General features: G+C 47.5%; 1 protein-coding gene across 6 annotated transcripts in view; it reads right to left on the bottom strand.

The window, feature by feature from the left end:
• HIVEP3 (HIVEP zinc finger 3) overlaps positions 1 to 20048 on the bottom strand; it is a 276534-nt gene extending 256486 nt beyond the window's left edge. For 5 of the 6 annotated variants that reach the window (XM_052811191.1, XM_052811195.1, XM_052811194.1 and 2 more), the window contains exon 1: positions 18671 to 19196. The gene's annotated coding sequence lies outside the window, so the exon portion shown is untranslated. Of the gene's footprint in view, positions 1 to 18670; positions 19197 to 19933 lie in introns of those variants that run through there. The other variant, XM_052811190.1, reaches the window with a different exon arrangement.
• Positions 20049 to 24469: the final 4421 nt, after the last annotated feature.

The raw sequence follows: 24469 nt of genomic DNA, 5'->3' as shown, positions 1-24469 counted from the left end.
CACCTTTCATAGAAACCCCTCTTTATTACTAGTGGGCAACTGTATTTTTATCCTGTGGCTTTCTGTTTTTGCAGACACATTCCAGCATGAAACCAGAGACAATACGCACCACTGAGCAGCAGAGTTTATTTTAAGGGATGTAACATTTTCCTGAGAGGATGCTCTATTTGCATCTGCTGCAGGAAGCAGTAAAATGGCAGGTGTGTTTCCATGTAACCCAGAGACACAAAACAAAATGCACAACGCAAAGCAAACGCTTTTGTCTTGCAAATCTCTGCTCAGTGCTCTGAAAAATAAAAAGAAAAAAAGAAAAAGAGGGAGGAAGAGGGGTTTTCCCCGGGGCCTGTTTTCTAGCTTATTAGTCCTGCAGATGCTCAAGACCTGCTTTGCCAGGAAGGAGATTCATGCCCACCGGCAGGAGAAGGTAGCAGTCGCAGTCTGTAGGCTTAACCGCTGCTCCCCATTTGCATGCATGTAAAACTTGTAATTGCTGCCGTACATGCTGTACCTTGCAGGAAGTGTGCACTTCTTCCAGAAGCACCCTTCAGCAACGAGCTTTTGGTGAGGCCTCGCTCAGGAGCGCACACTCGGGGTAATTTGGAGGACAGAGCAAGTAATTGTATTTAAAATACATATATAACCCTACCTGGTTTGCATGCAGCTTCTTTAAGCCACAATGACTTCTTCAGCACACCACGTCAATTTGACTTGCCCTTGCAGCAAGCTTATTGCGGTTATTTCCTCTGAACAACTAGTACCTCCAGCACAAAAATACAGTGAACTTTCTGGATGTCACAGAAAGAAATACAAAATTTTAGCTCTCCTTTCTTCCAACCTTATACTTTGTGGAAAAAATGTATTTTTTTTTTGTATTTTGTATAAAAATATAGATACCGTTCTGCTCTGGCAGGTTATTACCTCATTTTGCAAAGGTAAATGAGAAAAAGTGTGATATGATGGAGAGTAACACTCGAAGACAGCAATAGGTATTTATAAGAAAAGGCTTGCTTTTTTTTTTTTAAAAACGTGCTATTACTCCACTGGCAACCAGTGTCATAAAAGTAAAAGCCAACAGCTTAGTAAGATACTAGGAACAACTACAGCATTTGCAAGAATAAGCAACAGTATTTAGTGTTATATAGGATGATGTGCCACAATAGATGAAAAAGCAAGCATTAGCTGCTTGTGGGCTTAGAAGAAATTGCCCAGAAAAGAAAAGTTTTCTACGGAACATTGGTATTTTAATAAAAATCCAAGTTAAAAGCATATTTATCGGCACACTAACACAAAGGGCAAAATGGGCAAAATCTTTTACTCAGAAGATACAGTTTTCAGGAAATGGACTCTTTTTGACTTTTTCTATTCTCTAGAAAATTTTCTGAGATAACCCATGGGTCTTATTGCTGTTCTCACTTTTTTGTTCTACAGAGGACAATAGTCCTCCACCTGCTCCATCCTTCTGCACAGTCATCTTTTCCTTAGGTGTCCTACTATTTGTTACCTTGCAACCCTTTCCTGTTTGTTTTTCTTTTCTACCCGTTATGGGTCATAGTTTAGGTTTTGTTTCACAGGAGTGAGGAGTTATCTGTGACCACATGCCTGGATGGGCTGCAAAGCCATGGGTCTGATCTGGCCTCCAGGCAGCACTGCCCTGTAAACCCTAAGAAAACAATAATGTCTCTGCATAATTCAGAATAGCATAACTCTCTTCTAACTCTGAAAACTTAAAAATAAATATTGTGCTTTCACTCTGACTCTCTTACACGTGTGCCACAAAGATGGGCAAAACCACTGGCATGCAAGGGTTTAGGAAACATACCTGAAAGTCTCCTGCTGCTGCCAGGGTGCCGTGGCCAGCACGCAGAGACACTAAACCCCAGGCGAACATACCCAACCCGCTGCCTGCAAACCATCCCCTGAAGCTCCCCCCCACCAGCACCAGGAGTGAGGTGTCCTCTCACACCTCGGCTCTATCAGCGCAGCACCCACGCGTGCTCCAGCCTCCTGCCAGGGACTAACTGCAAGGTGTCTCCTCCTGATTAACAGGATGAGCAGACGTATCATCTCCAAGGCTCAGTTCACACGCAAATGAACAGGCAACTCAGCTGCATGCTCAGGGACTCCTCTGATTTGTTTTCACAAAGCACAGGGACATGGACAACATCCACAACAACCACCCGTGCAGCCTTACAGCAGAAATGATACAGCCGAGCTTCATCAACGTAAATTCTCCTTACGAGGGAGGCTGTCTCATAGCAAAGTCACCTGGCGGAGGCGAGAGCTTCGTTTGCTAAATGTCGCTTAATTGCTTGCACTATGGGAGGGATGCAAGCACCGCGCAGGGGTATGGGAGGCTGTAAAGGAAAGGGCTGGTTGAACACGGCACTGCATGGGGTTCAATTTGCTTATTGGAAAATTAGAGAGAAAGGAGGGCAGCTCCTCCGCTATTGTATTACTGACAAATAATGTCACTCTGCCCTGCATTACACGGTCAATAATTAAAAGATTGTAGGTACCTCCCTAAGGAAAGCATGCAAAGACAGAAGCTTGGGGAAGACAAGCCATTTCCACTGTATCAAAAAAGATAGAATATCATTTTATTTCATGTACAGGGAGTTATTCCTACTATATAGTTTTCTGTTGCCGAACGGCAGAGAGCCCAGAGAGTATTAAATTCCCATTATAGAGACTAACAGCAAAAATAAAGGGACAGCTTGTGCCCTGCCTCCATGGAAAGGTCAAAGGTATCTTTGGGTTAAAAAAACTGGTTGCAAATCTGGGGTGCAAGTGCAGTCCCCCGCTCCACAGCCCCCCTGCGGCACCAGCGTTTCACCTCTTGACACCCCAGTTCTCCAGATGTAAGATGGACATAATCCCTCTCACCCTGTTCCCGTAAGAACATGGGGGGTTTCTGAGGGGTTTCATGTATAAGCAGGGAAAAGGACACAAAAAAACCATCTCAGTTCTCCAGTGACCCCAGCACCATGTCTCCTTCGGGGCTGGGAGAAGCAAAAGGGGACTCTGCGAGGTGACCTGCCTTGTAAAATAGATAGGACAAAAACCTGACATGTTATTTTACCAGCAAATAATGTATCTATTCCCTTTGTCCCATTTTTTCATTCTTTTTGAGGTTTTTTGGACTTACTAAAGCACAGAAGTTTTTTCTAACTTGCAGCTGAGTGGCAGGTAACCCCCTCAGGACTTCCCCCGTCATGTTGACAGCACCAATACACTTCCTTAGCACCAGCAGCGCTTTTCAATGTCATGACAAATTTTGCCTCGCACTGCCGCTCAGACATAAATCACAATGGCTGGGTGCTTGTGAGAGACTGCACCGCTTCTCCATGCCAACGGGGCTCTGCTTCCCGTTGCATCCTCAAATCCCACCACCAGCAAACAGGACAGCAAGCTTTGGCAGTGCCACTCAAGAGAGATGGGTTGAAGAAATCAAAGACCAGAACTACAAAGACGATATAAGGTATGCAAGGTGAAAGAGCAACTCAGGCCTCCCAAATCTCTCAGTTAGAGGATTTCATCATTGCAGCTTCATGCAGTGGGCTCACGGGTGTGTAGCTGCCCTCCCTGCCTGCCTAATCCTCTTCCTGATGCTAACACAGACCGCCGCTACTTGCCTGTGTCCCTGCCTGCACTAACCAGTTCCCAGGACCTTTTTCAGCCCCCATGCTGCCAAATGCATCCCTCAGCAGGGTTGCTGGTCTGGCTTTTGCAGTATGCGTGGGCCATGTATTCCTCCCTTGGCCAAAACTCACGGTTCACCTAAATCCTTCCTGGCTCAGAGCCTGCAGATCAAAGTCAGCTCCTGCACGTTGAGCTCCCAAACGGCTGTATGACTCACTGCAAGGGTGGCAATGGATGGACTGTGCTGACAGCAAATGAAACTGAGCGAGAGGAGCTGGGTGGGCTTGGAGCCTTCTGCGAGGTGCTGCAGTCCAGCCCAGCTGAAGAGCAGCAGGAGCATCCCGCAGGCAAAGGACAGCATCCATGGGATGGCCCCAACCCTGAGAGGCACCCACCGTACAACCAACATCACCACTGAGACACCACACTGCCTAGCATGAAAGCATGGGTTTTAACATGAAGTTTCTTGGTTTGGGGTTGTGCATAACCTAACTTAACCTCGATGGAACTGAGGCTCATGTGAGTGCTTTCAGCCCAGACAAGAACCCAGAATGCAGCAGAAATTGGAAGAAGGTAAACAAGCCACACTCACATGCCCCCAGCTAACACCCCCTGTCATCACTGGGAAAACAGAAATGGAGGATTCAGGCAGTGATAAGGCACTGACCCACTGGCTCTGCTTCTCCTGGAGGCAGTGACAAATCCCTGAGGAAGGTGCAGCAGGGCCATATCCAACCACCATTCACTCCTATACACCCTCCAGGAGGAGGAAATTCCTCCCTGATGTTCACAGCAAGTCATTTAACCTCACTGAGGAACAGGTGAATCTCTATTTTGCACAAACTGCATCACAGGGAAGTGCCTGGGACCAGAGTTGACCTAGTACCAGTGGGAGCACCCCCCTCCAGCGCTGGTGGTGCATCTCCCATCTCATCTTTTCTCCTCCTGCACTGCATCCTGCATGGCCGAGCTATTTCTTTTCACCCAGTCTAAATGTGCTGCCCATTAGTGACTAAGTGACCTCTTTGTCCCAGTTTTATGACACAGCATAAAGAGGAGATGCAGCCAGTTTTCCTTAAGACTTCAAATATTCATGTACTCCCCAAGTCCACTCCTTTCCAGAGTAAGGAATGCTCTTTCCCCTGACATCAAATGCAAATGGAGTGATTTTCCTCTTTGAAGTTATCAGCTGTAATCTTCAAGTTTGTCCTTACGTCCAAGCACTTTTAAAAATAATTTATATTAATTGTTCCCACTGCAATTTGGTTCACACACTAACCTCCCTGCATAAAAAAACTCCACCTAAATTCCTGACATGCCCAAACCTTCCATTAATTTGTGCCCACTCGTTCTTGTGCTCATCTCTGGCCCAGTAACGTTGGGAATTAATTAGCTCTAATTCCCCACATCCAAACGCCAGCAAGGCTTGTCCCCGCTTTTGACACAAGGTTTTTGACAACCCTTCTGGTACATTGACCAAACATATCTGGCCTCATAAAACCAGGCCAGCCATAAAATGCACCATTCTCCTCCGTACAGAGGAGGACAAGGCAACAAAGCTTTGACACATGCGGTCTTTGTGCATCATGGTGGCACAGCTTACTTTTTCAGGGCTCACCTCTTTTGGAGAGGGTGCCAGGGTTGCCACCTGGCCCACATCTCACAAGCTTTGCAGCCCTGATGCAGCATTGAGTTTTGTTTAGCTTCAAAAAAAAAAAAAATTATGGGGTCAACAACAGGCATCCCAGAGAAACAGTGTGATGCTGTGACTCATACTAGGACCTGGAGGCACATCATGGCACCACCCCATGCAGACGGAATTTTTTTGAGAGTATGATGCACAGCTCTGTTGCAGCATCAGCATTTTTGGCATAAAGTTGCATTTGGGCTGCAAACAGCCTTCAGCAAAGCTGTCAGCAAGAGAAGGAAGGAGAGGGGGGACGTATCCTGCCAGGGTGCCTGGGGTACAGACACACAGGTGTTTTCAGCCCAGGCTGCCCAGCAGCTCTCTGGGACACCCTGCTGTTGCTCCTGGTACAGACCACACAACTCTGCAGGTTTTAATATGGAGAAAAAGGAGTTTAAGCTGACACTGGAAATATTCTGCCTTCACATTTACTGCTCTGCACAGATTTTTGCAATCGGTGCCCAGGCAGGTACAAGCCCTCAGCTCCACATCTCACACATTTCTTTTGAAAACACACACACACACTTCTCCACACATACACTCTGGGCATACACAGATAACACTTCTCAGCTTTCTAAGAAGTCTGAAAGAAACCCTGAGCTGCTAAGTCCCCAAACGAACGAGGCTAAGGAGTTTCAGCAAGTCGCTGAGAGCTGAGAAGGCTCATTAATCCTCACCCAAATCTACCAACGTTACAAATCCTTTGCTGCTACAGACACCGTATATTTTATCACCCTCCTCAGCTCACTGTATTCACCAACTCACCCCATTAAATAACACAGATCTTTTCTTTACTGGGGAGCTTCAAGCCTCCTTCCCTACACACCGCTAATTTCCACGATGGCAATAACTTGCCTAATGCCTTTCCACACCACATGGGGCTGGGATGCTGCATCCACCACCGGCAGCTCTCACATGGCAGTGCAACCCGCAGGACGCCAACACTGGCCTTGAATCAGGAAAACATTTAGGAACATGATTAAGTACAACATTATCCAGGATGGCAATTAAACACAAGCTTACAGGCAAGCACACGCTTAAACGCTGTCCTGGATGGCGATGCTTTCGGAAATCAGGGCCCCTTCCAAGGAAGATGCAGTTGCTGGGTGCATCAACATCGACTTGTTTGTACCACTACAGTTTGCATATGCGTGAACAAACTGGGGAGAAAGGAAAACTGGAAACCTCTCACCTCGACTGCCTACATCAGGCAGCTGGGCTCTTTGCTACAACCTCATATAGTCTGAATTATTCTCCACATCCCATTATGGTTGGCACAGAATTGAACAACACTTGTCATATACCTGGTCCATCTGCATTCGTTCCCAGGTTCAGGGTCCTGCCTGGCAGCACGACGGCCCCCAGCAAAGCAAAGGGGGGGACGTAGGGGCTGCCAGAAGCCCGGGGGTGACACACACCAAGTGCCGCACTGTCTATATTAAATCCATTTAATTCTTGCTTTAGCACTGTTTGGTGGCTATTCCCATCTCCAGCTGTGAACAGCAGTGGAACAAACAGCTTATTTCTGTTTTATCTCTAGGATGCAGTGACAAGAAAGGTCCAAGCCCAGGGTGTCCTGCAGACCCCTCTGCCCAGGCTCTGTCCATTTGCATCCTCAGGTTTCTGTTACACGTTGCACAGCGGGGCTCCGCAACTGGGGTAGCAGCATGTGTGCCAGACCTAGTAACTGTGAGAGGGGACTGGAAACATGTCAGGGGGAAGAAAAAAAGCTCTTTCCCTTGTTTTTTCTATTAGTATTGGCTTTAGGAAATATTTTCTTTCATATTTCTGTCAATAGCACAGATTACAGGATGGGTAGCCTTGAGAGTAAGTGGCTGCTATAGGGGTAACCTGCACCAGCTTCTTTATTTTTGCTCTGAGCCTCCAGTCAGAGGCACGCAGAGCTCAGAGCACTCTGGAGCTTGCAGCAAACCGAGGGTAAAAAAAGGTAAAAACACCTAAGATGAGTAAAAAAAGTCATTGCACCAAGTTGTCACTAGCAAGGAAGCAGGCACTTTGTGAGTTTCCACAGGAGGGAACAAATGCACCAGTCCAGCTCCAAAACCAGTGTGCTCACTCCTGCCCAGCTCTGCAGCAAGAGGAGAAAGCCCAACAGCAACCAGCATGCCACATCTCACCCGAGCAGACACGGGCACCAACATTGTAGGTGCAAAGACGCACGGCTTTGCAGGATGGCTACAGAAGCAAACCCAGTCCTAGTCACCAGGTTATAGATAGGGGAAGTCAGTCAGAAAGGAAAGAAAATCAGATTTAAAAGGCTGCTCTGCTCTCTGCCCTGATTCAGCTGCGGTTTACCCAGCTGCGATGTGTTTACATTTCTAGCAAACTTAATCCTGAACTCCTTGGGCCAGATATTCTAAGAAAGGAAAGGAACTTTATTTATGTACTAGAGAGCTGCACCAACGGTGAGCTGCTCAAGGATCCAGGCTTGGACTGAAATCTCCAGTACTGTGTAACCCCCAGGAATTTCTGGATGTATTTGATGTTGTTTTTTGTTAATTTACTTTGTAAAAAAAATAGGTGTTTTGTAAAATCCCAGATTTTTCCACTAGATATTCTCACAGATACCAAGGTAGCATTCAGGCTTCTTGCTCTAAGTATGAATGACACTATCTACAAGAGAATTCAGAGCTTGGCAGGCTGAAAGCAAGCAATTCACCTTCAAGCAAGCACTCACCTACTATTTCTATGAATAATAAATACATTAATTTATTAAGTGAATAAAAGGCAGGAGACCAGAACTTATTAGCAGCTGCACTGTGAATAACCTGTGTTAGGAATCTAACACCCGAGCCTGAAAAAACAGCCGTGTATCTCAAAATGAAACTGAAACTTTTTCTTAGTTTTCTAAAGTTTCTTGCAAGTTAAAACAGTTTTCATATGTGAAAGTCCTAAAAGCCTGTCTCCTTGTAATGTCAGAGATCTGTGTGCATCTGTTTTACCGATATGTAGGACAGATTGAAAAGCAGATATTGCACATGGCAGAGCCCATGAGGCCAACGGGTAGAGATACCAGCTTTGCTCCAAGTTAGTCTTTCCTATGAACTGTCACATTTTCATCTCCAATTTATTTAGGTCTGTTCCAATACTACATTATATACAGTAACAGAGAAGAGAGCTTAAGGTTAACACTACTTTGCATGCACCACCACAAAACCCCACCTGTTTTCATACAAACTCCCTTTGCCACGGTGCTCACGATACAGATAAATTTCACCCTGCGTGGCCAAAGCAGCAAGGGCACAAGTGGGATTGGAGCAACGTCATAGCCCAACCTGCCGAAAGGCTGGTTTGCTGCCCCAGGGACTGCAGCTCAGGTCCAGGGGGAGCGGAAACTACCCGGGTGTACAAATCGCACCCGAGAGTTCAGCAGGAGGGAAGCGCGTCGGCTCCTTTTCTCAGCTACGGAGTTCAAGTGGAAAATTTCGCTGACAGTGTCTTCTTATGGTTCTAGTGTTATTATCAGCGTATCTGCTAAAGAAAATATTCCTGGGGCTGCTGCTCCTTCAGCTTTCAGAAGAGCTTCGGTGCCGCTGTGCTCTAAGGGAAAACAAGTAACTCAGCCTTTCAGGGCTGGCTGGTGTGGAAGTGAAACTCCATCTGATTTAATTCAGGAAAAAAAAAAAAGCCCCCAACTCTTCGAGCCTGAATTACTTACGATTTTCCTTTGCAAAATGAAGGAAGAATTAGACCCTACATTAACACCATGAGGATGTGGTAGTGAGGAGCAGGCAGTAAGTAAAGAATGTCCAAATTAACGTAAGTCACAGTCTGGAGTCATTCCTCTGTTTATGTACATTTTTAAAGAGGTTTAATTAAGCTACCACATCTGAAGATGGGATTTTCAAAGCTATATAAGCAATTTATAAGAATCCAGACTGCAAAGGGCAGTTTGGGCGCTCATGATTCTTTGAAAATCCTCAACTGGTGTAACAGAATTCATTTTTTCCGGCAAATTAGATACATATTTAGCCAAAATAACCTGGGGCCATGTACAGAACTTACAGATGATCATAACCTAAGCATAAGGGCAGAGTTAAGGTTACAGATTCAGATTCTACTGCCATGTTCACATGTCAAAGCGTCAAACATCCGAAGTGTAAAAATCACAAGATAGAGAAAATCAGGGCATCTTCCAGTCAGGAGTGGTTGGGCAGAGTCACCCGGTGGTGACCAAAGTACCTGTGAAATCAATCAAATAATCAACCAAATATGAGACTGGCCAAATTCTTTCAGTAAAGCTTTAGATCTGTTTAAGGTATTTAAGATAATCTAAGTCCTTATATTGGCACAAGCTGTTTAAAATGATCTAAGGCTTTAGATTGGTTTAAGCTGCTTATGCAGCTTTAAGGTTTTAAAAAGGTTTAGACTGCTAAAAAACATTCCCCAAAAAGCAAGTGGGGTTGCTTGTTGGGAGCTGGTTGTACCATTTCATGGATTTTAGTATGGTGCAAATGCAGAAATATGTACACAGGAGTGAAATATTTTGTTAGCAACACTTAAAGTCAAAGTCAGTCGGTACCACGTCTATAAATACTGAGTTTACAGATGATTTCTATTGGCATAAGTTTGAAAGGAGCAGCATGCCATAGTTAAAGCACCAAGAACTCTGTCTTCTTAAAAAAAAAAAAAAAGGGGGAGAAAAAAGGTACCATAAGCAATTACACAAAAACTTAATGCAACAATTTCACCCTGTTAAGAAAAAGTAGACAATCTATAAACCCTACAAATTCAGCTTTCCTCTCCTCCTTTCTACTACTCTTATTTCCAGCTTTGTATCACCAAAATACAGTATCCCTTGTCATGCTCTTCTTAGGATTACGCCTATTTGCAAGCCCACAGATGTCTCTGGGGATGTGAAATCCAAGGTGCCCATGTGGTGCTGGAAAAGGTCAATAACAAGACCCCATTAGCCACACAGATACTTGCCTCGAGCAATACTTCTGTATTGCAGGGTGTGCTGGAACACACAAGGGCCAAGGCGGCTCTTCCAGGAGGCCAGGATGGGTTCCACTCTCATCTGCATCTTTGCAGCACAAAATTATCCCCACTCAAGCAAATTTTTTGCAAGGAGGACACTCAAGCCCCACGCTTCAAGTTAACTACCTATCTCGCTGAGGTGCACAGCTCTTAGCTGCAAGGAGCACTTTTATTTTCTTAATTCCTCCTCAGCAGATCCAGCTGGGCTCAAAATATCCCCAAAGTCCCCAAAGGTCTCTTCTCCATGAGATGCACGCTCCGGGTCTTGCTCCAACACTGCACCCTGGGCTCTGCAATTGCTAGCCCAGTGAGACCTTTTACTAGCCCCAGCTCTGCAGTGTCACCCTGCCAGCAGGGCATGGGAAGGCTGCAGGGGCAAAGTCTGCCCCAGACCTTGGGTTCTGCCCCAGACCTCGGGTTCAGTCCCACCCAGCCTGTGAGATGAGGAGCCCAGTGCAAAGCTCAGCCCCAACTCCTGGAGCACAGCACTCAGCTGCAAGGATGGAGTCACCACCCGTCCCTTGGGGAGCTTAATTTCCTTCCCGAAACACTGTCTGGAAAATCAGGGCAACTCTCCTGCTTGAGGGCACACCTTTTATAAACACATTGCAAAAACACATCTAGTCTCCTTTAGCAAGTTAGATCACCGCAATTTTTAGTTTCCCTTTCTGCCCTATGGAGGAGACGGTCCCATCCCTCCATACCATCTAGATGCAGAAAATGCAGTTAGACTGGGACAAAGAGCCATTTTTTTAAGCCACTTGAGCACAGGCACTGTGGTACACAGCCACACTCTGCTCTCATTTACACAAACATAAAGGCAGAGCATCTGGCCATGTGTCAAAAGTCTTTAATTACATGATCAAGCTTATCTTAAATATCTATTTATTGAAAGTTGTAAATAACACAAGATTGCATTCTCTCTGATAAACATCAGACACACAAAGGGAAGTTACAATTACATATTCAACCTAACACTTTCTTATTCCATCTTTTGATTGCTTAACTTTGCAACCTTTATGTGATGTTAATGTAGGCATCCTCTCCCCCCTCCACCTTTGCTGTCCCCCCTCCACCTTTGCAGTTTGCTCTTAAGTACCAAGTTCTTTTTATGGTTATTCAGTCATGGAGAACCAAATAAGGTTTTTTTTTCATAATGAAGATTTTTATCCTAATATGCATTTTTGACTTGGGACTATGCTTCTTCAGACAGCATCAGTCCCTGAGCAGCTTTTGCAATGGCAAACACTGAGCAAAATCCAAATGACTGAGAAAAAAAAATACACAAACACTGACAGAAATAGCAACAGAAGCAACAGAAACCTGTTACGTACAGTTAGCTGAGAAAATTAGCCTCTTGATTTTCAATTTACCCAACCTTTTCCACTGTAAGGAACAACAGAGTGCTCAGGGACAGGTTCATGCCTCAAAAGTGTACACAGCATCCCAAAACAAAGTGCAGAATAACTACGGATACAGACTAATTTCAGCTTCCTTAGAGTCCTCCCTGTCTGAGGATTATCATATGATTTGCAAAATCTTCATAAGCAATAACATCACACCAGGAGACAGCACTGGGAAATGCAAGGCAACGCCAGAACTGATGAGCTGATTTACCCAGGAGAGAACATGCCCCCATTGCACTCCAAAATTTCAACGGCAAAAGGAATACAGGTCCTGCCAGCTGCAGGCATACAAATCACAGAGCTGTTGTATAGCTTTATCATATCTTGTCGCATTCCTGCATTCATGGATAAGCCAAATTCCAGCTAAATTAGCTATTCTGGGAGTTTATTTACCTTCCTGGTTTTCCCCGTGCAAGTTTTCCAGAACACTTTTGAGTTCTGGTGTTATTTACATTACCGCAATGCCTTGTTATTTATATTATCAATCCCTGCTAGTTGACGAAGGGGTGTTGAAATTGGAGCGTGGAAATATAGTAAGGGGTGAAACAAGCATGGAGCTCTTCCCCGCAGCATCCCCATGAGCACAGCCCAGCCTTCTGCTTCATGGCCCATGGTCAACCAAGCACACTGCCCGCACTGGACTGCCCAAGTTCGCTGTCTTTGCACAATTCACTGAAGGGAATCTCCTTTCTGATTTTATCATCTACTCTGTATGACGGAACACCCTGAAATCTCCACCAAGACCAGGGTTCCACGAAGCTGGACCCTATACAAACAGCAAGAGCACCTTCCTGCTCAACAGCACGCCAGCTACGCCTGTGCCACACAAATACCCGTAGCACTGGCATTTCCTGAGGTGCCAACAAGAAACTGAAGTCAAGGAACAAATTTTTTGCCCTACAGGGTGATACATCTCTGTAAAAACAGAAACAAGGAGTCTTTCTTCTCTTAAACTGCCCGTAGTGTAGGGAAATACAAGAGACCTTCGGTAGCATCAACCCAACCATCAACCATCCCCCTGCACTGGGAGAGCACATACAGGTGCCTCGTTTCACAGATGGAGGAAGACAAATAATTTCATATGCTATGCAGTTTAGGAGCACAACATTCAACAGCACTTTTGCCTCTAGGTCCCCATGGCTTCACAAGGGGAAACTAAATCCCATTGATGCTTAATCCACAACGTAGTTGAGGAGTAAAATAATATAATTTCTGCCCCAACTGAGAAGCATGTCTTTCACTCTCACTATAAACCAAACCAGGTATACAGTCAGCGCTCCAAAAAACAACTCACTTGGTTCTAACAGCAATATCTTCCATTCGTTACCTTATTTATTTATTTTAAGTCTGTGGTTCATGCTCTGCTGACTGCCCCCATGCACCTTGCAGCCCATGAGCCACACACACACTAGCACACGTTCTCATCGCTGTTGAAGCTGGCCCAAGATCAGTTTTCACCCCCTGTAGTGGGTGGTCTGACCCACACAGCCACCTTACTCACTGCTTTCTCTTGGCATGGCAACACGTCTTGTTTGGAGACATGAAGCCACTCTAAATATTTTCTTTCAATCTGCCATGGGTGCACAGTACGTCCTTCACTTGCCAGGTAGAAGATTTTTTTTCCACTGCATAAAATTACTGTCCAATGAATTAATCAAATTTATAATCAAATGCAACTATCAGTAAGGTAGACGTTGCCTGCGCTTGCTAGAGATGTCCCTGCTGCACAGGGTCATCTGGAGAATTCATTTCTAGCAACAGATTCACTGCGGCGAAGAGTTTTCAGAAGAAACCTGGCCAAACTGCTTTTGAACAGCCATTAAAAACAAAACAACCTGTTTGGCTCAGCAATTTTCACTCTCCCATAAAATTCACTATGATGCCAGGATGAAAAAAAAAAAAAATTTTAAAAATATGAGGTAAAGCAATGAAAAACAGGGTGAATGGGAACATGCCTGCAACATACTAGATTGCAATGACTTTGACAACCAACACAGAATGAGGTAAAGGCCTTAAGGAGAGAGATGAGGGATGATAAATTTCTTTTCATGGACTAAAACACACAGGCAAAGGGGAACTGGCTGGCAAGGATTGGAAATGCCTTTGAAACATAGATGACATAGGATGGATGTGGGTTAGAGGGACCAGGACTGGGGCAGGACGGGATGATGCTTGCACAGCTGAGCTGGTCCCAGGAGTCTGCTCTTTTGCACAGGATCATTTATTTAAAAGACCATATGATCTCCAATCACACCTCTATCAATTTTTCCTTTGGTTATTTCAAACATACTAGACCTTTTGATTTCAAATCCATCATTTAGCAGTAACACCCACCGGGTTATATAAAATATGCTTAAACTCTAAAGGCAACTAAAAAAGGGGGGTTAGAAGTTTTGTTTGTAGCAGAGGTGCATTTTGGAGGACTCTGAGATCATCCCTGACATCATCATGAGCAGCACTCGCCTTTCTCACTCGTGCTTTAACAGAATGATAAACTCTACGGTGACTTATTTTCAGCAGATCACTTGTTACATCAGGGTTTACTCATTTCTTTTTGCTGGCAGCCCCCAAACCACGGCCGTGAGTCAGCAGCAGCCCTAGGCCCTTCCTCCAGAGACACAGGAGACGGTCCAGCCACCTGCGGTTGTCTCCTCCACCGGATTTTATTGACCAAGCTCCTTTCAAAGATGGCACACGGGAGGGGAAGCAAGCAAGAGACAACCTCTCCACTGCACTGAAAATCTGGGCTGTTTGAGGGGCAGACAACCCATCTGAAGGTCTCGAGTCCCATGGGATTCCCATGTAGGGAGCTTGCAAGTAGCCCTGGAGCAGCAGGGCTGTGAGATCCTCCTCTCCCAGCTGCAGGGAGAGGCAGATCAGCTAGGACCATTAGGGTCAGGGTCATTAGGCCATCCTGGGTCACAACAACCCATCCAGACCAGCCCCAGGCTGGGACCAGCAGCAGCTGGGCTCTTCCTGGGGACCATCCCAGGAGCTATTTCTGGGCCTCCCCCTCCCTCTGATCCCAGGGGATGCCAGCAGCATCCCATGTCCCTCAGCCACGAGGGCTTTCACATGCGGCCCCCTGAGAGCCCAAGCTGGCCACGCTGCATGCAACGTGCCTCTTTAAATTATTCAAGTCATTGTTAACAGCAGCCGGTTGCGGAGTTCACCTCCAAACGGCCCAGACCCCACCACAGCACCCACACCCCCAGGAGCTGGGGTTGCTCCTGCTTCTCACAGCAAGGATCATCGGTGCAACAACACACATCTAGCAACAGGGATTATCTGTACAGTAAAATATGTTCCCCCATGCATTTCCCTACAGCACCGGTGTCTGCCCAGCAAATAATTATCTAAAAAAAAAAAAAGCGAGCCCTGCTGTCTGCAGTTGGAGCTTAGAGTCAAAACTTATTACTTGTATTTTGAATCTGCCTGGGACTCACACTGAGATCTTGGCCAAATGGCTCCCCCTTCCTCCTCCCCATTTCCCACACAGAAGAAAAAGTAAGAGGCAGAAAGGTTAAACGGGAACAAAAAAGGCCATGCCGCTCCCCCCCCCCCCCCGCACCTCAGTTAACCACCGAGACCAGAGTTGAGCAAATCCATGACTTACGTAGCTGCTATGTTTCCATTCTTGGCATAAAAGTTTCTGAGCTTTTCAAAGAACTAAATGAAGAGATTTGGCCTACGAATTCTGACATCCCTTCTGCAGTAAGGTCAGTAATATGGTTAAATATGGGTAAGCAACAACCAGCCCTCTTAGGTATTTTTGAAGATCCTCTTCAGATAACAATGTACACCCTTAAACAGTCAAATAAATCAGCATGCTGGGATGTACTATTCTTTGGTGCATCCGTACTAACCCATGTTACACATCTGCCTTAACTGAGCCAGCTTCAGATATTTAGCTTTACATGGAGAAAGCAGATATTTTTGAGCCCCAAACAAGTCTAGAGTGGTTTTTGCTCCTACCAGCACAAGGCAGAAAGACTCACTCCCAGCTGGTCCAATTAAAAATGATAGGTTTAGGTCAATATTATGTTCCTGCTCTGCTGGCACTGATCCCTTCCTCACCAGCTCCACGTCCTGAACACAGATAGCTGAGATTTCTGATAATTGCTGGACCATCCCAGGGCCAGGTGGAAATCCAGAACTAAAGTGCAACTGAGGAGGAGGCCTTTAAAGCACTCTGAACCTGGGCTCCTCCAGGGGTCCACAAAACTTCTTGGCCCATCAACAGCATTCTCAATTCCCAGCACGTACCCCCATATACACAACTCGATTGAACAGGCCAGCCACAATCCTCCTTACCAGAAATGGGCCAAGATGCTGCAGAGCCATTTGAAAGCCACAACCTTGCACGTTATGTATGTTTACGGGAGATTTACAACTGTTTCAAGCAAAATAATGAACAGCACCCTTTGCAAGCACGATACCATCAGATGACCTGGGCTCTGGTGCCTTGGAGAAAAACTGTTTCATTTCCCTTTCTCAGGAGGTGGTGAAAGGTTAAAAGTCAGAGGAGTGATGCAGGGCCACCAACTCCCACCAGTCCCAAGGTATTACAGAGACCTCGTAAAAGCGCAAGTCCTGGCAGGACTCAGATGCCACCATCCCTGCAGAGAAGCACTCTGGCTCTGGTACAGCACGAGACAAAATCTGCTGTGTCCTACTCAAACTGCCGCGAGGAGGGTTTGGGCTGGGCAACGCACAAAGGGTTTCGAGGCCCCAGAGGCAGTGGAGCAGAAGCCCATTCCCTGTACAGGAGATGATTTGATAGGAAAAACACCACCTTCCCATCCTCCCCCTCCTTAGTTACCACCCGCTTGGGCTTTCTCAGGAGGTTTCTCATCCAAAACGTTTCCTACCAGCCTGAGAGGAGCAAGAGCTCGGGACTGGAGACGAGCAGCGAGCTCCCACATGGCACTGCTTTGCAGAAATCCCGCCAAGCAAGCAGGCTGGCAGAAAGGAGAGAGAAATAAAGACCGACCCCCCCCCGTTTTGTTGCAGCTGGGAGGATTTGCAATCTCCAAAAGAAGAAGACAAAAAGAAAAAAGTAGCATTGAGCACGCTCCTTCATTGGCACAGCGTGAAAACCAGAGAGAAAGTCCCATCCCCGCAGGACCACACAGCCCCGGCGCGAGCCGAGCATCACTGGCTCGGCACGAGGGAGTGCGAGGTTTGGGGAAACATCTGTTTTCTTCGCACCCCAAAGCACGAGGCTGGGGGTTGCCAGCACCCGACAGCATTCGGATTTGCCATTTCTGGCAGAGCAGGAGGACAGGGAACGCAAGGTGCTCACAGCCCCGCGCCTGGCTAAAACCAGGCTTAGAGGAGTATTCCCCTACTGCTGGCTCCAAAGCATATTTTAATCATATTCTCCTGTATATACCCCATATCAAGCTCCTAATTAAAAATTATTTGCTTTTGGAAGGGGGGGGCAGACCAGAGTGCATATTCAGTTTTGATTGCTTTTTATCTGTCAGGTTAGATATTCACAAGTTCTCTTTCTAGGAAGCCTCAAGGGGTTGTTTATATAAAATAAGTATTTTATTTCATGTGCTGCCCACCCTCAGCTCACACAATTAATTGGGCTAAACTTTTTGCAGATCCTTTCCTTGACAGTCAGGCAAAAAAACTACAATTAATCTTGCATGCACACGGAGAAAAGAAATATATTGCTCAAACACACTTAAACACACCGAAATATAAATGTAAACTTCCAGACAAAGGGCTAATTTCTGCCCTCAGAGGTTCATATGGCCGAAGGAGCTGGATGATCCCAGCGAGGGCTGGATTTGGCCCTTGGAGAGGCCACTGCAGTCCCTGCTGCAAGCCCAGGCTCGCAGCTGTGGGAACACGGCTGAAAACCCGGAGCCCGAGTGAGAGCCATGGCCAGGTACTGCATGGGGCTGCCGTACAGCAGCTGCAGATGCCTCCACCTGCCTCTGCCACAGCAGCCCACCAGCACGGGGCAAAACTCAAGCTCCCCAGCAAAGGACAAACCTCTGAGGGTAATATCCCAGCGCTGCCCGAATGCTAGCTCCAAGCGCGCGCAAATAAAATTAGGCAGGGTGAAAAAGAAAAAAACAGTGCCCAGGCTTTGTACAGGCAAAAGGGGATTCAGCCATAGGCAGGGATCTAGCTGTTAAAATGAAGGTAGGAATATTTTTTTTTTAATATGTTTATACACGCTGTAGCATCAGGTAACAGCTGCTTCCACTCCGCAGAGAGTATAGATGCAGGATGGGAAGCAGAGCAGGGCCTCGGCACAGGCACCCAGCATCGCCCCAGGAGGATGAGGCTCCCCACAGAGCAACATGTCCATTTTTCCACCGACGCAGTGGCCAGGGTGCCCGGCGGAGGCGCGTGCCCCTCTGCACGCCTGTGTCGATCTTGCATGTCGCTAACACACGCGGCGTTCACCTCCCACCGCCCCCCAGCCCTGCCTCCCACCAGCAAGGAAAAAAAAAAAAATAATAATAATCTGTGCACATTGGGAGAAAATGAAGTTGCTGTCAAGCGACGATAAATTCATGCGACAGCCAGGGCTAATTAAGCAGGAGCAAGCAGCAAAGTAGCTGCAAGCGTGGCGGGGACAGGGTTACAGGCTGGCTGTGGGCTGATTGACACTGCTAAGGTTACCTCGGGCTTGGGGAGCTCGCCCATCGCGCCATGCACGGCAGCCAGCGCTGGCCACCCAGGGGATACACACACACACACATACACATATACATATATATATACACACACACATGCACACTCGGTGTGCAGCGGGCGAGCGTCTCGGTGGCAACCTGACACCTTTCGGGAGGCAAAATGGAATCTCGCCGTCCGGTTGTGCACCCGCAGCAAGGGAGGGGGGAGAAAAATATACCATTTGCAAATATGCACGCAGAGAACAAAAAAAAACAACCAAACCCCCGGTGCCTACCTTTGCTGGGTGCCAGCAGGCAGATCCCGGACCGTTTTGGGTCGGTGGCTGTTCCCTTCTTTATGAAATGTTCAGCTCAGCCGGTGCTATTTGCATTCTTTCATTAGCACCTGTTTCAAGTAAGGAAGGAGAAAGCTCATTACGAGATCAGCTTCCTTTCAAAATAAATTATTAAAAAAAAAGAGATGCACGCTGCCAAATAATAATAACGCTAATAAAAAAAAACAAAAAAACCACATGTATATTAAAGCCCAAACTAGGCAGTTTAATAATGGGAGATCTTGTAGGTTGTGAGCATGCTCCAGCCGGAACAAATCCTTCCTCTGTTATTCCTCTGAATAAAAATAAACCACGATCAAGAAACCCAAACGGAAGCTTCCTCCTAGAATCCCTGCTGCTGAAAAATATGTAATAAATTCAGCCCGAAGACGCAGACTCTAATCAGCAGCTGTTTTCTGGATCCAAAGCCAGCCAAAGCCTCTCTTGTCTTTTCCCACTATGAGTCTAGGCCTTTTTGAAAAGGGTTTTAACCTTTTAAAGATACAGTGCACCAATTATCACTTCTGGAGGACTGTCACTCACGGCGCAAATAAATTAATAAAGCAGCAGCAGCAGCACAGTCGGAGCAGGGGGAGGTGTGGTTTGCACTAGCAGTCTTTCTTCGTGAGTATTATTATATATATTTTTTAACAGGATTTCCCCCCCCCCCCCCTTTGGGAGAATAATAATAAACGGAAAACTTGCCACCCAGCTCTTGGATAAATGCATAGTCATTATAAAAATGAACAGCTGCTGGATGCGATTCAGGGAGTTGTACGGTCGCTCCTTATCAGGGTTAAATTTGTTGCAACTGAATTTTAGGTATTAACAGTTTCTGTCCCAGACGGTGGTGTGAGAGGGTTAATGACATGCAGAGAGGAGCTCTGTCAAGTGCTTCCCATCAAACTAAGGATCAGGCTGCAAAGTTTGAACTGAGCAGCCCTGGCACAGCAATAAAGCATTCTTCCAGGAGTGGGATTTTGGGTTTTTAGCAAACCGAACTAAAGCCCCCAAAAAGCTCAGCCCTCCACTAACAAGCACCGCAAAGCGCCGGTGGCCCCGTGCGTGGCACAGCTCCCCGGAGGACAACGCGGAGCCAGCTCTCCCGTGGGGGACCGGGGGGTGCTGGGCCCCCCAAAGCAGCGGGTCCCCAGGCCTGGCACCCCACGGCAGCGTCCCCCGGCAGCCTCGCGCCTCTCCTGGTGCCATCGGCGCCCGGCCCACCTGGGTGGCAATCGCATCCTCCTGGTCAGGGAGCAGGGAGCAAGGGGCCATACCCGGGGTGCTGCGGCTCTGCACCCCGCGCTCCTCTCTGGCCAGTCCTCTCTGCAGCCCCCGGCATGCAAACCATCGGGAGCAAGCGGTCCTCCCACCCTCTCCCCCCCACCCCCCCCTTCCTCCTCCTCCTCTTCAGCAGAAAATCATCATATTTCATGTGTCGCTGCTCCAGCCTCGCCAATTGGCTGGGCACTCGCAGGCGGAAATGTCAGGAGCAGCCCAGCATCGGTGCCTGCCCGTGGCCGCCCGTTCCCCCCGGGACTGCCGGGTCCCCGCTGTTTGCAAACCGCAGCCCGGAGCAGGGGGCACAGGGCTGGCCATCAAAACTGGAAGAAAAGGGGGTTTTGCGGGTTTTGTTTTGGGTTTTTTTTTTTTCCTGCATGACTTTGGCTCAGCTCCGGAGGGATGCAGGCTGCCAGCAACTTGACCTTGACCCGCACGGTTGCGTTACGCTGCCAGCAAGAAGCATTTTCTGGATGACGGAGACCCAGCACATCTGCTCTGCTCCGCAGAGCTGCCTCCCTCCGTGCTGGGCCACACCGAGGGGCCGCACCAACCCACCCCAGCACCAGCTCCATGGGTGCAGCTCTAGTCACACTACAGGTACTGTAGCTGCTCGGAGGGATGATGCCTGACAAATCGATGTTTTCTTTTTTTTGCCCATTTTCAAAGTCAGTGCATTTGTTTACAGCTTGCCCCCCACACCCAGATGGTGTAAACAAACAAGATGTATCAGCATGCTTCTTTATCATCTTAACAGCTGGGGAGGCTGGGATTTGGAAATAGGGGCTTGTCTGAAGCTAACCAGTGTGGAGCAAGAACTCAAGTAGGAAGACAGCTGAAGACTTATCATCATCTGATCATTTTCCTTCTCAAAGCAGGGGAAAAAAAATCCAAAAATCTTCTTGGGAAATGGAGCAATGGAATAGCAGAATGGAATAATCATGATGAAAACTGTCATCTATCTCGCCCGCAAACACCCGACCTAGAATGAGAGATGAACACATCCAGTGACACTGAAAAATGTTCTCCTAAGAAGCAACTGAGCCACGCTTTTCTGCTGGGCTCTCTAGCCCAACAGAAGCTTAAGGAACAGGGGAAATACGACAACCAAAAGCTAACTTTTATTTCATGGCTGCTTACACAAGGATAAAAAAATTGCATTGTCACAAAAAATAAAGAGGATTTGAGTGCGGCATTTATGGTACAAATCAGCTTATGAAACCCGCCGTTCTCTACGGACTGAAACAACTCAATACTAAATGGGCAATGTATTGGATGGAAGAGTAAAAAGCTCCAAAGCTTCCTTATCTGGCCATCTGATGAGCAGCCTGCAGCCCAAGTCACATCAGCAAGCAGATCCAGCCCAGGGCAGTGTGCTCCTGCAAGGGGAGTTTGGCAGTCACCATTTCCACCATCTACAATGTCCTCTACCTCCCTGTGTCAAGGCAAGTGCTTTGGCACAGCAGAAACTCATCACCACTGTGTGTCACTGTAGGCATTAAAACAAGTGCAGTAAGAGGGAAGAAAGTGAGATAATCAGGCTATTAAGCAAAAAACCCCACTGTCTCAGTCCAGAGCAACAGGACACAGTTCTTCATGCTGTTCTTCCTCTTCCAGATTTCAAGAGGAAGCCACACAACATGGAGCTATAGAAGTGGTGTCACCACCTTGTCATTGTGCTCCTACCGACACCACCACCCTCACGTGAGCCCAGACCTCCACATGCCACCACACTCTACCACATAGACCTTGAGAAGTGACTTGTCTTCATGGGCCTCACTTTCCACACCCGCAAGACACATGCAAAAATAACTGTGCTAAGAAAGCATGGCAGAGTTTACTGAAGTCTGTCAAGTCAACATCTAAACCCCTAAATGACTGGTAGCAAAATCAGATCAACCATCACCTCGTAACACAGTGCTGGGCAGCCAGTGCTTGAAAGCCTCACGCAAGCAGGAGCACATAGTCCAACCTCCCAAGGAAAACACCACACTGCCCAGAATGAAATCCTGTTTGAACAAGAGACTTTCTTTGGAAAAATGTACAATCAATCAGCTTAAAAATTGCCTGTGGTGGCTATGTATCTCCACTGCTAAATGTGAGCCTCATCAGCAGGCTGCGTTTAGCTGGCTTCGGTTCCTGATCTGGGGACCTAGTCACTCCTAACTGAGCTACACTGAGCAAAGCCAGAGTCTTGGTTTTATTCCCTGTGAAACTTCAATGAGAAGGCCCAAAATGGGCAGGAGTTAGAAGAGATGACCTGTTACCAGTTTTGCTCTCCATTTTTGCTCTTTTAGACCATTACCACATTACCCTTACATACATAAGGGAAGGATAAAAGGTGTCGAACAATTCTGATTTGAGGCTGTTTTGGGTTCGTGTGGCGGGGTTTTGGGAGGGGAGGAGGGGCCGCAGGGCCGGCTCCTGTGCGAAGCTGCTGGAAGCTTCCCCGGCTCCGAGTCGGACCCGCCGCTGGCCCAGGCCGAGCCCCTCAGCGAGGGTGGCCGCGCCTCTGGGAGAACAGGTTTAAGAAGGGGAACCTGCGGTGAGTAGTGGGAGTGGAATGGGAGAGGAACCCCTCCGCAGATCCCGAGGTCAGTGAGGAAGGAGGGGAGGAGGAGCGCGGGAGGAGGGGATGCCCCTGCAGCCCGTGGGGAGACGGCAGGCTGTCCCCCCCCAGCCCAGGGAGGGCAGCGGGGGAGCGGAGGCCCCCCAAGATGGCCGGGACTCCATGGGAAGCCCGCGCCGGAGCAGTCTGTGACTGAAGATCGGCCCGCGGGAGGAACCCGTGCCAGAGAGGTTCATGGAGAACTGTCTCCCGTGGGAGGGACCCCACGGCGGAGCAGGGGGCGAGCGCGGAGTCCTCCCCCTGCGGAGGAAGGAGCGGCAGAGACAAGGGGTGAGGAACCGACCCCAGCCCCCAGCCCCTGTTCCCCTGCGCCGCCGGGGGGAGGAGGGGGAGAGAACCGGGAGTGGGGTTGAGCCGGCAAGGAGGGAGGGGTGGGGGGAAGGTCTTCTAAGGTTTGGGTTTACTTCTCATTATCCTTGGTTTGATTTGATTGGTAGTAAGTTAAATTGATTTTGTTTTTTCCCCAAGTCGAGTCCATTTTTTGCCCATGACCGTAAGTGGTGAGTGATCCCTTCCTGTCCTTGTCTCAACCCACGAGCTTTTCGTTATATTTTCTCCTCCCCATCCCACCGCGGGGGAGGAGTGAGTGAGCGCTGCATGGTGCTTTGTTACCGGCTGGGCTTCAACCACGACGGAGGGACATTCTTCACTTACAGTCATTCTAGCTTCCCTCTGACCCCACACCATTTTTAGGAGATCCTTCCAGGAAAACACATACTAAAAGATGGCACAGAAGTTGTGGCAAGACCACAACCACCTGATTCACCCCTAGAAAAGGAAATCAATAAAATCATCCTGAAATCAATTAGCTAACTAGGTTTTAATCATTTTCACGTGCCATGTTGAAGTTGCAACACCTTTTCTTACAGAAAACAGCATGCATACAGCATCCATGCAAGTGCTTTGTACCAATTACCTTAGCACTTTGTTCAACCCCCCCTTTTTTTTTAAAGGCGATACAAATTCAACTTTCCTCCAGTATTCTGAAACTTTCCCAGCAGTCAAAAAATTGTTATAAATCAACATTAACAGCAGGGAGAACTCCCTGAATAGCAATGGAAAGACCTGCATTACAAATCATCCACGTCCTCACATGCAGAGCAGGGTCTGAAACCTGGGAGACCCCACCCCCGATGGGTGCATTAGTTCACTGCTCCCTACGCAGTGAAGCACACCCTCATTAGAGGCGACACACTCTACAAAACCTGAGCTAATAAGTTCTGCAGGGCTTATTAGTTGGGCTCCGTGCTGGAGCTGCTATTGCTGGGAACTAGCATGACTGCAATACCATCCTGCTGGGCGGCCAGGGAGGGGACCTGGTTGCAATCAGTGAAAAGAGGGGGCAGGAGTGGTGGAACGGGCCAAAAAAAAGTCAAAGCTATTACTTTTTCCACTTTTTTTTTTTTTTCAGGCAGGACTTGCTACTAGCACACCCAGCTACTGGCTGTATTTTAGAGGTCAAAGACATTCAGTCCATAGCTCATTCCTCCTTCTTTTTCTCCCATGAAAATAATCACAGAAAAAATTAATATAATTTAAAACTTGCTTCAGAACTATTTGCCACTACCTTGTGGATACTTTTCTCTTGACAATACTAACCTGCTTAACCCTAAGTGAGTAGGTGGGGTAAGACACAGGTGCAGGGACCAGCTTAGAGCTTGTCCAAAACTCTGGGAATATTTGCAAAGGGCAGACTGCCCCTTTCCCCCATGCACTGTACAGTGTACATCCATAATGCTATGTACATACTGTGCACAGTACAGTGCACATTGCTCAGCAGGATGAGTCTGAGCTCCTTACATGGGAATTCATGGTTCTGACATTTAATGGGCATTCTCCTGTGAAAAATG

The sequence above is a fragment of the Harpia harpyja genome, chromosome 16 (assembly GCF_026419915.1).
Source record: "Harpia harpyja isolate bHarHar1 chromosome 16, bHarHar1 primary haplotype, whole genome shotgun sequence".
In the NCBI taxonomy this organism is placed as follows: Eukaryota; Metazoa; Chordata; class Aves; order Accipitriformes; family Accipitridae; genus Harpia; species Harpia harpyja.
The sequence above is the reverse complement of the archived record's forward strand: the minus strand, read 5'-3'. Positions and strand labels throughout refer to the sequence as shown.